At 40.5% G+C, this 14256-nt stretch overlaps 1 protein-coding gene across 1 annotated transcript in view; it reads left to right on the forward strand.

Annotated features, from left to right (window-relative positions):
- MTNR1B (melatonin receptor 1B) overlaps positions 1 to 1475 on the forward strand; it is a 40602-nt gene extending 39127 nt beyond the window's left edge. The window contains exon 4 of the mRNA XM_038150859.1: positions 1226 to 1475. The gene's annotated coding sequence lies outside the window, so the exon portion shown is untranslated. The remainder of the gene's footprint in view (positions 1 to 1225) is intronic.
- Positions 1476 to 14256: the final 12781 nt, after the last annotated feature.

Raw genomic sequence — 14256 nt, forward strand, 5'->3', positions numbered from 1 at the left:
TTCCTCCCTGTGCAAGTGTTAATATCTTCATTAGTCATAACATGTCACTTGATCTTACTTCCGTTCAAAAACAATTGCTTAATTTCCTTATCACAGGCAGCAAGGGATGAGGGCTGGCAGAGACAGCTCTTTGTGTAAGAATGGGTAGCACATACTGTGAGTAAAGATAGTTCTTGATTACTTTGACCTTTCATCATTATAACTTTGCTTAATATTGTAATTAGAATATTAGAATGTGCTTCATTTAGCCAAGAATGTGATAAAAAGTAATTCTTTCTGGGGTATTTTTATACACCAGAGATGATTAAGAATTCAGTCAGTGTGTGATTTTCTATTTTCTTTCCCATATCCCCTTTTTAACTTCAACTCATGAGATCTATTAAGTTAGACCAAACCTTAATTATTACATCCTTTTGCTTGACAGATTGAACTATATCACTAGAATCATTTAGCCTAACACCCTGGAATCACCATTTGGAACAAATAAACCATTAAGAGTGAAAAAAGGTGTGAAGGAAGGGGATGAATCAGGGCATGAAAAAAGGGCTCCTGTGGTGGAGTAAGAAGACAAAACCAGTACCATAAGGAGTGTGAGATATGCGAAGATAAATTTAGGAGTATCTTGGCCACTTGTCTAAACAATCTTAAAATCACCTTCTGGAATAATCTTTTAACCAGTGCTTCAGATTTGCTTTTCAGTATACTCAGCAGGGCCAGGATTTGCCTGAATGTTCAGAAATTCTTTTGATTTCCTAGCCAATATATTACATTACCTCATGCATGCAGAAAAGCTAAAGTCAGGAATGCACTGTTAACTGCTAGTCACAATCCATCTTTTCTAAACATATATTTCCACAAAATTTTGGGGATTTGAAAATGTGAATCAGAGACTTTCCTCTGTTCCTTTGTTGCATCATTTTTTCCCCCCAAACAATGAAAATTTTTTGACTTTGCAGGCAGCAAATTTTGCATTTGTGCTGGAAACAGTGTTGATAACACAGAGATATATTAGTTGCTGCTCACAAGAGCTTACACAGAACTAAAATCTTTTCTGCTTCTCACCCCACCCCACCAGCAATGAGGGTGAGGGTGCGCAAGGAGTTGGGTGGGGACACAGCTGATCCCAACTGAAAGGGATATTCCAGACCATGTGGCATTATACACAGTGCATAAAGCTGGGTGGAGGAGAAGAAGGAAGGGGAAGTGATGGTGTTTGTCTTCCCAGGTCAATGCTGTGCATGATGGAGCTCTGCTGTCCTGGAGATGGCTGAAAACCTGCCTGCCCATAGGAATTGGTGAATTAATTCCTCAATTCACTTTGCTTGTGTGTGTAGCTTTTGCTTCACCTATTAAACTCTCTTTATCTCAGCTCAGGAGTTTTCTCACTTTTGCTCTTCCAATTCTCTCCCACATCTCAATGTGAGGATAGTGAGTGAGAGGATGTATGGGGTTTAGGTGCCACTTGGGGTTAAACCACAACACAGTTGTAAACAGAGGAAAACTGTTACGCCATGGTCGGAGTTAGTTGTACACATTTTCCAAATCAAAGTCAGAGAGGGTCATGCTGACTTCAGAAATCCTGTGGAGTTGAACAGATGAAAGATTGTCAGTGTTCTAAGAAACTCCTGCAGGTCCTTGAACTGTGAGTGATGTCTCATAAGTAGCTCAGGATTTCTTGAAGATCAAACCATTTAGTAAGAAATTAGATGCCGCAAGGAAGGCAGACTCCAGATCCTACAGTGATGACAACTGCGTGGTCTTGGGGTGCTCACAATCTGCCATGTAGGGTGAGCAATACTTGAAGACTGCAAGAGAAGAATGCTGGCCCATGCAGTGGTCCCTGAGCTCTTCTAGCACATAACTGCCATGCAGAGGCCAAGGGACAGCCCTGAAGGAGGTGGGTCAGTAGGAGCCATGCTCTTTCAGAAATAGATATTGCCTGTGTTGGGGCAGCATAAGCCTGATCCAAGGAGCATTTGTGGGAGCTAAGCCAATTTCCATTTATTTGAAATTAAGGTGATTGTAAGTTTACTTTGGAATTAGGTGTGTACATATATATATATATGTAGTGCATAACAGTACTCTGGTACGTGATTATATAAGGCAATGCTCCCAAGCCTCTAGGATTTTGATCACGCCTCAATTTTCCTCCAGTAGCTAAGTCCAATCTCCCCTCTAGTCTTCTTGGTTCCTTTATTTAATTTCTTCATTTGTTTGTTCAGACTTACAGAAATATAATAAAAATGCCTTGCTGGCACTCTATGCATTTGGACGATACATTAAAAATAAAACCTAACCAAAATCTTACCTGAAAAAATAATATGTAACCTGGTTTTGAAGGACTCCACCTTCAGAGGTTATCCCCAGGGTAAGCAGCATGTGCTCTGCATTCCACACCATGAAAGCATCAGTCTGGTATGTTGTAACACAGCCCGTGCATTATTTCACACAGATTTAATAGCAAAGGAAGATATAAAAAAACCATGATTGTGTCTTAGGCCACAGGGGATCAGAGTAGACTCTGGACCAAGTGTTGTGAAGAGCAGTCTGCGTCCCTCTGCTCTAAATAAGATTTGTCGTCAACAGTAAGGAAGTAAACGCATGTGCAGGCTTGTGTGTCCCTCAAAGACAGAGATCAGTCCTTGTCTCCCACTGTTTAGCAGTCCTTGTCTCCCAAAAACTTCTGTGCTCCTTTATTTCTTACTGTGAAGAGCTGTTGACTCCCTTGAAGGCAGTGAGGTCCTGCAGAGGGACCTTCCTAAATCAGAGGACAGGGCAATCACTATCCAGATGAGGTTCAACAAGGGGAAGTGCTGGATTTTGCACCTGGGATGGGTCAAACCTGGATATATGGACAAACTGGGGAATGAGATGCTGGCGAGCAGTGCTGCACAAAGCGACCCAAGGATTCTGGTCAATAGCAAGCTGAGTATAAGTCAGCAGTGCCCTGGCAGCCAGGAAGACCAAGTGTGTCCAGGGAGCATCAGGCACAGAATGGCCAGCAGGGAAAGGGAGGGGATTGTCCTGCTCTGCTCTGCTCTGCATTGGGGCTGCCTCATCTTGGAAACTCTATGCAGGTTTGAGCACAATGTAAGACTTTAAGCCACTACAGAAAGTCCAAAAGAGGGCAACAAAGATGGTGAAGGGTCTTGAGGGGAAGCCACAGAAGCCAAGAAGTGGAGGAAGTCACTTGGTCTGTTCAGCTTGGAGGAGACTGACAGGAGACCTCATCGCAGTTTACAACTTCTTTGTGAGGGGAAGAGGAGGGGCAGGCATTGATCACTCCCCTTTGATGATGAGTGACAGGACCCAAGGGAATGGGCTGAAGTTGTGTCAGGGAAGATTTAGGTTGGTTATCAAGAAAAGGTTCTTCACCCAGAGGGTGGCTGGGCACTGGAACAGGCTCCTCAGGGCAGTGGTCACAGCACCAAGTCTGACAGAGTTCAAAAAGCATTTGAACAATGTTCTTGGGCACATGGCATGACTCTGGGGTGTCCTGTGCAGGGCCAGGAGTTGGACTTGATGATCCTTTTGGGTACCTTCTCAGCTTATTCTGTGATTTTTCCACTATCATGAGATATATGTTTTGGTTGATTGGCTTTTTCTCACAAAGTCTCATCCACTCTTCTTTTAGTGACCCACTTGTTCTGTATGTATTTTTTTCCCTTTCATCCCTACCCAGAGTTTTTCAGCATGACTCACTTCCTACTACATTGGAGACCTCAGATCGAGCCTGCATCTTTGATATGCAAGGAACACTTCCTTCCTTTTGTCCATGAACACATTATACCCTTTAAATTAATACCTTTAATCAATATGCCAATTATGTGAATTTTCTCTCCAAGTCTATTCTGTAAATTAAATCACATTCTGATCCTCTGCATGAATAATTTCAGGTTCACAGATGTATTCTCTGTGGTTTTTATCATATACAGCAACCTGAAATGTTTGGCAGGCAGGATTCTAAAATCCCCTTTGATACTCCTAAACTCTGTAAAAGAAAATATCTCTTCTAGTTTCTTGGCCTTTGTCCAAGTCAGCAAGTCAGCTTGGGTTTATACTCATCTGTAGTGCACTGTCCATTGCTACTCTTGGTCCTGGTTTAAAACTCTTCTCAACAGATTTACAAAATTATCTTCAAAGTTCCTCTTCCTGTTTCGTGTATTCTAAACTCTGCCATCAGTCAAAGAATGACTCATTAAATATCCTTGGATGAAGCAGTGAAAACCCTCCTGACAGCACCATCTGCTTAGCCATGGCTTTGTCAATTGGATACATTTTTATGTGGATGTGCTTTGTCCCTTCACTGGAGGAACAGATGGAAGTCCCCAGTCCTTCAATTTTCCTTCCACTATCTCACAGTCAGTTTGGATCAGCGTAGGAACACTAGCAGGGCTCAGGAGAAAAAGCAGAATTATGCCTCGACCAAGAGTCTGGATGTACCTCAGCAGCTTTCAGTAATATTTCACCTCCCAAGTACTCTCCAGTACATCTCTAGGAGTCTCTGGGAGTCTGGGCAGAGCTTTTCCCCTACAATCCTCACAACACTCACCTGCTGACTCTGACAGAGGCTTAGAAACTAGAAGAGATATTTTCTAGAAGAGAAATTTAGTCATTATAGAAGTTTACTCATACAGTCACACATTCATCTAGATCTCTGCCCCTTTGGCAGCATGGGTTGCCCAACTGAGCTCACTTTCAACCTGTCATGCAAGCTGTCCCTGAGTGTGCAATGGAACAGATGACATATAATAAGGTATTTTCTCCTCTTCTTTATTTTACTACCATGTTATTTATGAAATGTGTCAATTTTGAAAAGCAAAAATTTATCTAAAAACTCAAATTAAGCAGGACTTGCAAAATGTGGAAAGTTTTGAAAGATGAAAGTGAAGCTAAAAGCAAAGAAACAGAATCATAGAATGGTTTGTATTGCAAGGAACCTTAAAGATCATCTAGTTCCAGCCTCCCTGTTGGGCAGGGAATATTCCACTAGATCAGATTGCTCAGACAAAAAGAAAAGAAAACACAGTATTTGCTAATTTTCTTCCTTCATATACATTTGTAACTTACTTTAAATATGTTATATTTTGACCTCCCAGCCTTCTTCCAGATTATACTTATTAAACAATATATTTAAAAGTCAGGAGTATTAAATTCTAACATAACAACCCAGTAAGTACTTCATCAGCCAAATCTTTATCACTGTAATCTGCTAAAACCATTACTTCATTACAAGATTAACTTTGCTTTTTACTTTCTTCCTAGCCAAATTAACAACTCCAGCTCAATTTTCCCATGCAGTTAACATGCTCTGCTGCAGGAAGGTGCTACAGTTTTGTGGGTAACATGACAATTTCAGTGGACTGTGACAAGAATTCAGTTATACCAAGAAGCCAGAGTGTTAATGAAAGGGATTTTTCAAAGTCAGTTTCTTTTCTGCCTTCATTTCTGTTTGTCAAAAAAACATCTCTATAAGGTTAATGCATCAAGCGACACATATTGAGAGCACCAGACTGCCTGCAGTATAAAACCAAATAATCTTATTTCCATTATTTGAAAACTTTTCTCTCTATGCAATTAATCAGAGGTAAAGGCATAATTTAAAGTTTAAAGCTACATTATTCTTGCTGCTACAAAGCTCCCTATTTGTAATGTACATTTTTTTGCTCCTCGCTATAAATGGTAGAAGCCCGCAGGCAGCCTTGCCAATGTGTGGTTCCTGGCTACACTGAGTTCTTGCCAAAGAGGGAATTCAATTAATGACAACAGACCTGCAAATTAATGACATGGCTATGGTTACAGGAGATGGTTTCTCTGGGATATTCCTATTAGCAAGGGAAGAACCAGCAGTTCATACCCTGTCCTACAAAACTTGTAGTTTTATTCTTTTGTATAGCAGAGGCTTAACCTGTCCATCCCTTGTGGCATTTTGGTGGTATCCACATGTATCCATGAAAACTAGGGTTTTCATGGCCTCATAATGTATCTCTTTTTGTCTGAAAAGTGTTTACCTTTAAGCACCCAGCAAGAAAACAGTTTTTTTTTGGTGGTCCTCCAAACACATTACTGGGTGTATCATGTTCTGGTTCCCCTTTAGCACTGGGTGTTTTCCACTGATCACTGGGGTGCAATCCTTATTTTTGCAATCCAGTCAGAATTCTGCAATATCTCATTGTAAGTGACACTTCTGGGGTCACTTTGAGTATACAGCATTTTTTCCATTGTTTTCAGTAATAGCAGTGTGATCTTTCTCATAATTTCTGCAAAAGACATTATTTGTCAAAGCATTCTAGAAATATCTAGATTGAAAGAGACCTCTGGAGCTCATCTGGAGTCACCCATAGCCTTGTCAAATGAGTTTTGAATTTTTCCAGGGATAGATGTCCCTTGATCTCTCTCAGAACACATCCTAATGCCACACAACACTCATGCTGACGATTTTTAACTTCTATTGGTTCAGTTTCCCTTGTCACAACTTTTGCAACATTACTTCCTCTTCTTTCACTGCACACATCCAAGGAAACGATGGTTTCGTCTTCTTCATATTTCTCATTTTGAGAGTGAACAATTGCAACTAAATCAAACCTTCAGCTTCCTTTGCTCCAAACTAAACATACCCAGTTTTCATCAGTCGGGCACATCTTCATGCTAGTGGTCCTTCACTGTGTTCTCTCCAGTTTGTTGATCTATGTTATGCACCAAAAACCCCTAAACTGGACATTGTAGTCCAGGTTCAGCTGTTCTCTTCCCTAGCATGAATGTCAAACCTCAGCAGTTCAGTGCAGAGAATCACAACTTGTTTTGGTATCACATTTGTAGAGCACTCAACACCATGGGGCTCTGCACCTGTGTGGATTTTATCTAAAGAAGTCTGAAGGGGTTGAAGATAAAAAGGTTATGACTTCAAGCCATGTAAATGCTTAACATCATGTATGAAAAGTATAGGGACATGTGCCTTCAGGACTAGTGCATCAGCCAAGTAAAATATGACTGAAACTGCTAGAACAAGTTTTCATAAAAGAAGAAAATAGAAAATTGTTAGGATATTCAAATTGTGGAAGATTTGTAAAACATGAAAGCCATGTCCACATGCTGACACCTGTCAAGAGCACAGAGGCCATAAGCTAAAAACTGTAAAAATAATCAAGATATTTTTCTGGAGGCAGAAGACAGCTGGTAGTTACCCTGGCCTCCTGCTGAGGACTGGGCTCACTGCTGTGAGCACATTTAGCTGCTACTGACAGATTCCACCAGCCACAATAAACCCAATGTTCCGTCCGCAGGCATGGGGTGACCAGGCAAGTGATCCAGGCATCAGCTGAGCCCTGCAGCCAAACTGGACAATTCAGAAATAAATAAGAGCATCTTGGTGTCCCAGTCTGGGAATGTGTCCTAAGCTGCAAACAAACACAGTGAGCAAGAGAGAATACACTCAAATATATCTGGTAAAAGTTCTTATCTAGTTATTTCACCATGATAGCCACCATGAAGAAAACTAACTCTACCCTGGCCAAAACCATCGCAGTTACACTAACATAAAATTCTAAAACATGCTTCTGTGCTATTATAATTTTATTTTCTTTTAAGTAATATGGTTCAACATTTCTTAACCTTAAAATCAACCCTTTCTTTTTCTCTCCATAATAGAAATAACTCACTATGACAAAACAAAAGTACAACAATTAACAATAAAACAATATAAAACTCTCTGACTATGACTGAAAGAACACACTTAAGAAAGGTTCATTTTCTTCTATATCATGAAATGAAAAATAATTGTCATGACTCTCCTGCAAGCCATCCACTGTGATTTCTATTTCATAAGGATGCAACTATTGTGAAATGCTAAATCCCCTCTAAAAGCACTTGAACTCACTGAAGAGCCATTAAAATTTATCAGCCTGACATCACAGAGGTCTTGATGATTTTTCTGCATTTTGGTTTCAGTTAATATGGCCTCAATGACCTCAACTTGCCCTTAAATGTCAGATTAAGATTAGATCTCCAGCCTGGCTAAATTCTGACAACCCACTTTGTTGTGAAACTAGACTGCTAGTCTGATATGACCAAAACTAGTATCTTATCTTTCCAAGTACCCAAGGAAGTGGATAGCTTTGTCTGGAAAGACAAACAGGGAGGACAATGGAAACCTATTTAGGACAGGAATCCTAGACGACAATTTCTCAGCTCAGAAAAGAGAGAAGCTGCAGAGAACAGCATCTTTGACAGAGTATTTCTTCTGTGTCAGGGATAAAACAGATTAATCTGACTTGTTTTCTATTCAGTACCCTTTTATCAGTATAATTTGCAAATCTTCACATGTGCGCTGGTTTTGGCTGGGATAGAGTTAATTTTCTTCACAGTAATTTGTATGGGGCTGTGTTTTGTTTGTGTGCTGGAAACAATATCGATAGCACAGGGATGTTTTAGTTCAGTGTTCACACAGGCTCAAGGCTTTTTCTGCTTCTCACCCCACTCCACCAGAGAGGAGGCCAGGGGGGCACAAGGAGTCAGGAAGGGACACAGTGGGACAATTAACCCCAACTGACTCAATGGATATTCCATACCATAAGGTGTCATGCTCACAGATAAAGCTGAGGAGAGAATAAGGAAGGGAGGACATTTGGATTGATGATGTTTGGCTTTCCAAGTCACCATTACGTGTGATGGAGCCCTGCTGCCCTGGAGATGGTTGAACATCTGCCTGTCCATGGGAAACAGTGAAAGAAAATTCCTTTTTTTCTGCTTTGCTTGTGCACACAGCCTTTGCTTTACCTATTAAACTGTCTTTATCTCAACCCTTAGATTTTCTAGCTTTTACCCTTTGAATTCTCTTCCCCATGCCATCATGGCAGGGGACTGAGAGAAAAGCTGTGTGGAGCTCTGTAACCAGCTGAGGTTAAACCATGACAAAAGATTAATCAAGCTATTGCCATGAAAATCTCTCACTAGACATCCCACAAAACAAGACAGAGGATGTCATGTTACAATGATGATATTTAAAAGGGAATAAAAACTTAAAATAAAAATAAGATCTGAGATATTTTCTTTGTAGCAAAAGATAGCTTAGCTACTTGGCCACCACACGAGAAGTCCTGGCAGGCAGACTTGATGATGGAAGTGCCTTTCTTATCATACCTGCAAACTCATTCAATTACCTCAGCTCATCCTAAATTTCAGCTCTCTGTTTCTAGTCTAGATTTCAGATGCTACTAGTAAGCAGCATGAACTGTCTGACCAACCGTCATATAAAAAATCACAGGGGAAATTTCCCAAACACAGAGTTTTAAAAATAATGAGATTCAGAACATTGCAACTGTAAGCCTTTTTTATTTCTGCTTTCTGTCTTTCAGCTTTCAGAATTTACACAATTCTGCTTTTGAGTTTCTAAAAAAAAAAAAATTCCAATAGCTGTCAAGTATCACATGAAGAAAAAAGAAAAAGACAATACAATTATTTCCATGGACCTTAAAAGTGTTCTGTGTAACAGATTATTAAGGAATACCTATGCTTCAACTGACAAAATATAGTGTCTCTGGATCTGATTCAACTCCAGGAGCTGGCAGACTAGAAGTCTGCCACCAGAAATGATAGTCATCATCATCCTATTATTCTCTTTTCCTGAGGACAAGCAGCCTAGATTCTTCAAAATAAAAATGTCATTTCACTTCTCTTGTTACACTTGACTGTATCCAGAGGTGAAGTTACCACCTTGCACATGATCTGTCTTCAAAGCAAACAATAAAATTGTGCCTTCCCTCCTGCAGTACAGCTGAGATGCTCAAATAACCTTGCACCTCAGCTTCTGTCAGCCCCAAATACTGCCATAAGTGTTACTCACAAACAGCAGAAATCAAACTGTCCGAAACTGCTGGGTTCTAACTCAGTTCTCATTACAGGCTGGTCTCTTTTTGTGCTCGGTGCCAATGCAAATGTTTGTTTCAGGATTTTCCCTCACTCACCGCAAGACCACGCTGATCATGCTCACGTCCTGCCCAGGAGATTCTCAGCTGTGAGTCACAGCCCACTGCACAACAATCACCTCGGTGACCAAACATTGCTAAGGAAAACTACTCAGCCTGGATTTTCCACTCTATGTCTTATTGCTTAATGGGCAAAAGTGAAGCTGCATCCAGTATCGTCAGAATTCAGGATAGCTGAGAGCTGCCAACTGGATAATATAAGTTAGTAAGGTCTCCATAGGAGCCATAGGAGTTCCTATTACAAAAAGTCACACCAACAGCTTCAGCAGGAGCATTGATCAGGACACTAAAGTGAGCAGAGCTTAGTATTCACTGCATTAAAATCTATGCCTTTGCTCATTCTGCCATATACTGATCCTAGCTGGTCGGGACATAAGCTCCCCCTCTCCTCTCTAAACTTCACAGTGTACTGAAGCAAATTATTACTCTTGTTCTTAGTGGAAAACTCCGACCACTAAAAACACCTGCACAAATAAATCTTACCAAGCATTGGCTGGTACCAAAATTAAAGGACCACAGTCATCCAATCCCATAAATTAATCCAAAATACAGTCTCATGCAAGCATGCCCTCCTCTGTACCCCATCATATCATATCTCCTTCATATCTCCCCATCATATCATATCTCCTTCTTCCCCTTAATGGATATACATATAGTTATGTACATTTTAGTGACGTTTTCACCTTAAATTTCTGCATGGATTTTCCATACCTTGCACCATTTGGAGCTGATGGAACTGTACATTCACTTTGAGGAGTAACCCACTGGACTGCAAGGCTCTAGAGAAATGACAGTGAGAATACCGGAAAAGAGATTTGCCTCTGCCCTGCCATCTGGGCTGTGAGTATTTTTGGCTGCCATTTGTTTATGTGAGTCTTGAAGCTTGTCCTTGTTTTACTGCATTGAAGCAGAGCTGGAGTACACCAGCTCTCGTTGTTGTTCCTGTGCTAAAACTCTTCTCCAGCTTTCAATTCTCCTTTAGCATTCTTACTTGGCACCTAGCTCTGATTTCATGGTTTTTTCTTTTTAGTGAGTCTCAGACCATTAATTTGCTACAACTCATGGATATCCAACTTTCAGACTGCCAAGATGGTCATGTGTCATGTAGTTAACTTTGCCTACAGATTGTTAAATGCTCCCCCATGAGTCAATTCAATTTATCATTCCATAGTAATGGTTCACAGGAATATGGATCAGTTGTTTTCTCAATGCTGGACTTCAACAGGATGGAGAAATGGGCTGACAAGAACCTCATGAAGTTCAGCAAGGAGAAGGGCAAAGTCCTGCACCTGGAGAGGAACAAGAAAATGGAGCCAGGCTCTTTTCCGTGCCAGGTCCAGGGGCAATGGGAACAAACTGAAATGCAGAAGGCTCCCTTTGGACATCAGGAAACACTTTTTTCTTGTGAGCGCTGGCAGAGATTGGCCAGAGAGGTTGTGGAATCTCCATCTTTGGAGGTACTGAAAAATGTCTAGACATGGTCTGGGATAATTGGTTCTAAGTGGTCTTGCCTGAGCAGGGGGGGTTGAACCAGATACCCTGCAGAGATCCCTTCCAAACTAAACCATCCTGTGATTCTGTCTGAAAGCACTAATAGGTTTCCCTTATAGAATCTTTCAACCAGCCTAAGAAACAGCATCCAGGTCAGGTTATCTTGTCACATTACTATAGAGCGGGACACGGTGCAAAGCACCAAGACTCCATTAGAAGGACTGTATAAGAGAGATTTATTATAGCAACATGTTGCTTTTACAGTTTTTCAAGATATTTACATTTACTTAACAGACACATCCATTGCCCATTGGTCATAAGAAAAAAACAAAGTTCTCAATAGGTGAACAAGGAGCCACGTCATTCTGTGAGCCAACTAAAGTCCATATCTTTTAACTTTCTCTTTTTCATCATGTTGTTATAGTGATAGCCTTGGTGTTTTCCTTGAGAGAGATACGGGGCTTTCTTTATCTTCAGGAAGCCTTTGCTGGCTCACAAGAACAGCATGAAAATGTCTTTCCTATATGTGAAAGGAATTTGAATACACCCACAACAAGATTGAGACACAAACAAGGTTGAATGTTGGTAACCAAAATCGTAACTCACTTTTATTTACTACCAAGGAAGACAGTAAGGAGGAAAGACAGAAAAGTAAGAAAAAGGAAAGAATTAAAGAAAGCAAGAAAGGATCCCATGGCCCCTTACTGCACCAGGTTCTCACCTGCACATCGTATAGAAGGCACCCGGGCTCCGGTGGATCACGCTGTTGGCAGTTCAGGCATGAGAAGCTGCCTTTTGTTTTCTGAGTGTCTCAACTTGCTCTGACGGACCCAAGAAGTGGTGAAACAGGTTGTTTTACAGCAGTTCCACAATTAAAGACCAAATTAACATGTGGCTTAACATGTGAAATTGCTTTACATAAATATTACTAGTTAAATATAGGCCGTGGAAATGCGCGTGCTGCATATATGAATATTAACAAACGCAGGGCCTATTTGAACAAGGCACAGGCAGCCTCCAAACCTCAAAATAAGAATCTGAGTCAAAGCATAATTGTGTGTAAGCTCAAAACTCTGTCATTAGTGTTAGTTGTCTTCATTAAAGTAGCCTTCCTCCTGCAGTCACTTTAAGCCATGAATCCTTCTTTCTCTGACCAGAAATCAGCACTACTTTGAAATAAATATTTGGGTATTAAATCATTACAGCTCTTTTGTTGTTTGAACGATAATGCTTAGCCAGCAAGTCAATTAAGCTTAAAATCCCTCAGCAGAGGGCAAATTCCGGCTGTGGAAATGGAAAATAACAATGGTCGTGTTTGAAGACAATGGCAGCACTACAACAACAGGTCTCCTGTGTTTGATGGCTTAAAGAGAACCAGGCACCTTGGCTATGGGGGGCAGAGGGGGCATTTGCCACAGAAAGGAAAAACCCGAGAAACAGCATGGAGGTAAAGAGGCCACAGGAGGAAGTTCTTGGGAGTTTTGAAGCTCTGTTTGAAATGCTGCAGCTAAAACTTTTAGAAATGCTCTATCATAAAGTCAATTTCAATCACAGCTTTAAACAACTGACAGTGTATATTAAATTGCTATCAGTGTAATCTTTACCTTTTGATATTTCCTTATGTAAGAATTTGGTTGTTGCTCTTTATCATTAGGAGAAACAGTTTGATGAGCTTTGGAAGACTAAGCCTCAAAGCAGGTAATGTGCACTTAGATGTACTTCAGAGTGGAGCTATTTTCAAATGGACAATAGAAGCAGGAGATATACAGGATTGGAAGAAAATTTTGGTGTCTTAAGCTGCTTCTCTCTTTCAGAATAACTGTGCTAATGTTGCTGTTGAATTAAGATTTTGGCTTTGCAGTTTTGAAAAAAACCAGAAGATAATAATAACTGAGTTTTTTACACCCTGTCGCAACCCTTCACACATTTATCCCCAACCTATGGATTGCTGCTGGAATAGCAAATCCAAAAATACTGCATTTTCTTAACTCTTGGCAAAACTACTTGCTACATGACAGGAAATTGAGACAGGTCAGGTGGCTCCACACACAGGGAAGGCATCAGTTAGGCAGCAACTGAACCATAATGAGTGTCTTCTAGGGACTCGTCTCTCAAGAGTCTCTTGGCAATGCTTTTACCAAAACATTACGCAGTGGTTACGACAGCAATGCTTTTATCTATTCCCCCTATGAACTAAAAGGAGGACACAGCCCTGCAGCCAAAGCAGCACACAGAGGAGAGGAGAAGTAAGGTTAGCATTTAAAGTTGAGGTGAAGACTTCAAAAATTTCTGATTCTTTGACCTCATTATGTTTTTACACAGTTTCTGTAATAATTGTCTCCAAGAACAGCTATGACACGTACCAATCTGGAACTAAAGAAAAATAATTAAATAGAAGGCTTTCCATCCAAGTAGTCTATGTCTAGATAGTTGCAGTGTTATCAAATACTACAAACTTTTTCAAAGTCCATGTGTAGGAGTTTACTGACTAAGCACAAATGTACTTTCTTCCACTTTCAGCTCATTCTTTTATGAAACACTGAATATTTAAGAACTTTTAGTTACTTATTTTATTTTTTTCTTGAAGCTGAGATTAAAGCTTGATTCAAGCTGCCACAATTCCAACATGTTATAAAAAATTTTCTAAGCCATCTAAGATCTGTTAGCCATGAGGTAAGCCAATCCCACGAAGGGGTACTTTTAGTGATCTCCTATTCCAGCATTGCTTTTTCAATTGATGATATTCCTCCTCTTGAGCATTTATGCCAATTCCCCGTTTTGA

The sequence above is a fragment of the Motacilla alba genome, chromosome 1 (assembly GCF_015832195.1).
Source record: "Motacilla alba alba isolate MOTALB_02 chromosome 1, Motacilla_alba_V1.0_pri, whole genome shotgun sequence".
Taxonomy (NCBI): Eukaryota; Metazoa; Chordata; class Aves; order Passeriformes; family Motacillidae; genus Motacilla; species Motacilla alba.